The sequence below is a fragment of the Crinia signifera genome, chromosome 11 (genome assembly GCF_055691185.1).
Source record: "Crinia signifera chromosome 11, ASM5569118v1, whole genome shotgun sequence".
Taxonomy (NCBI): domain Eukaryota; kingdom Metazoa; phylum Chordata; class Amphibia; order Anura; family Myobatrachidae; genus Crinia; species Crinia signifera.
This window is the reverse complement of record NC_139227.1, coordinates 119,845,699-119,848,192: the sequence shown is the minus strand read 5'-3', so window position 1 is coordinate 119,848,192 and position 2,494 is coordinate 119,845,699.

Below are 2,494 nucleotides of genomic sequence, written 5' to 3'. Positions count from 1 at the left end.
CATCTTGCATTGTTATGACCAGGACACACAAGAAGCTTCTGATGATTAAAATGATATGTGGCATGCCTATATTCTGTGAGCGACTGTGGCTGTACCTGCATACGGAATGCTATGTTACAGTGATTTCCATGAATAAACTATTTCATATGCAGATACAGCCTCACTCACACACAGAATATAGGCATGCTGCATATCATTTTAATCAGCAGAAGCTGCTGATGCCCCTAGGCATTCCAAATGCCCTAGGCAATTGCCTAGTTTGCCTATGCCTAAGGCCGGCTCTGACAGCTGGGTTGCCAGGGAGGTGACTCTCAGCAGCACTTCAGGGGGCGGGACCTGATGTACATGTCATCAAGCCATGACACGATTTGCATTTTTAGCTCAGCCCCCCCCCTCAAAATGCCGTGAATTGCGGTTATTTACCGCTGCGGCCAGGGAGATTCCGGGGGTGCCGCCGGTATCCAAGAGAGTTGCCAACCTTTCCAGGGTGGTTGGGAGCGGGACCCGATTTTTGGAGCCCCACAGCCATTTTGGGAGGGTAGGCAACCCTGGTATATAGTAATGTGCAAAAGTTGCTTGCTGTTTAAAGTAACAAGTATTTTTTTCTCTTTATTAGCACTGGGCATTCAAAAGGAAATAAGGAACAAATGCAGCAGTTACACAAAATAAAACCAACAGAAACACAGTAAAGGAAACGGAAACGGATAAGTAACAAAAACATAATTAAGCCGTGTGACTAATCATCTCAACAGAGAACTAATAAAGTGCGATTACATAAAGGGGCCGATTCTCGTATGGGAATTCCCTTGCATGGGATTAGGCAGTGAAGGTAGGGGGGGGGTCGCTCAAGCAGAATACATTCGCTGCCTAGTGAGCCAACCTGAATCAGGCTCAAAATGCTCAATGAAAGCAATGAGTGAGATAATAATATAGATGTATTTGACCTAAGCCCCCCCCCCCCCCCCACCCCCAACACCTATCACAGACCCAGGATGGGGAAACGGAGGATAAAGTAAACAACTTATAATGAACGTTTTACAAAGATCACCAGAATAAACAGATCCGTACGTTCTGAATGGGGTGATTCTAGGAAATGACAATGAACTGAAATATGAGAAGCGAAATATCCTGTTTAAGAGACAGGTCCAGTCGCGCTCTAGGGCTTCAGGAACAAGTATTGTCTTCTCCACCAACTAGTGTTTGTTGAGCCATGTTTTTCCAGGCCGCAGAGTCTAGACAGCGTTACCTTATTAATCAAATCTAAAATAACCTATACCGTAAGGAAAACACAATTCCGTACATTTTATGTATTCTATTTTCAGCTGTTTTATCTCAACTGATAAGCACAAATATGCACTAACGGCAGGCGCGGGAACGGGCCGCTAGGTTGGTGAATGGGTCTGCAGCATACCATCGCTGTATAGGGCCAGAAATGGATCATTTGATTACGTAATGAATGGCCACATAGTCATAGCAGAAGATATTAATAGCTCTGTGATGGATGCTCAGGACCAGGGCTGCCGCTAGGAATTTGGGGCCCATGACTGATTTCCAGTCCAGGCCCCCCCCCCCTCATCCCCCCCCCTTCCCCTTTCACTTACCGCCCGACTAATGCTGCAGGTCCCGAAGCACAGGCTTCTTCAATGCAGGATGCTGGCGGCCAATTGAAATGCAGCACCGGCTAGTGAGCCAATTAGAGCTTGTGTACCCGCAGCCACTCTGATTGGCTAAGGGTACACAAGCTCTGATTGGCTGAAAAGCCGGCGTCCTGCATTGAAGAAGCAGGCAGCACAGCGGATGCAGTAGGGGGAGGTTGCAATGGGCAAAATGATCTGCCTAGGCCCTTCCAGAGGCCGGGACCCAGGACAGCTGTACCCACAGCACCCCCCTGTTGGCAGCCCTGCACAGGACCACCAACATCACAATCAGTTTAAATGTGGGAATTACACAGTACACACAATATTGTACTTACCAGTTCTCCAAGGACCAGAATTCGGGGGAGGTTTGCCAGAACCTGTAGTTCTACTATAACAGACAATATTATTTCTACTTTTAACACTTTGAAACTTTTAACTTGGCACAAACGGAACAGTGGGTGCCCAGCATAGCCCCGGGCTTAAGCCCTGGCCTTGGGTGCCCTGAAGGGGGGGGGGGAGCCCTTTAATGTGTGTGGGGGGGGGGGGGGAGCCCTTTAATGTGTGTGTGTGGGGGGGGGGGGGCAACACAGAGAAGCTCAGCTCAAAAATTCAACTAGGGGAGCCACATCCACTGCCAGTGAGTCAGTTTGCAGTTGATGTTGTGCCCCTATTTGAAGTTTGATCTGTGCTGCAGCCAGGGAAACAAGGGCCAGGGCTGACTAGGGAGGGAGTGATGCCACGGCCACAGGGACCTATAGAAACGTGTCATCCAGCATTTACATTACCTTCCCGGCTAGTGGAGCCCGGTGCTGGTTTTTGGAACTAGGACCGGTCCAAGATTTTGTGTTGGTTCTTTA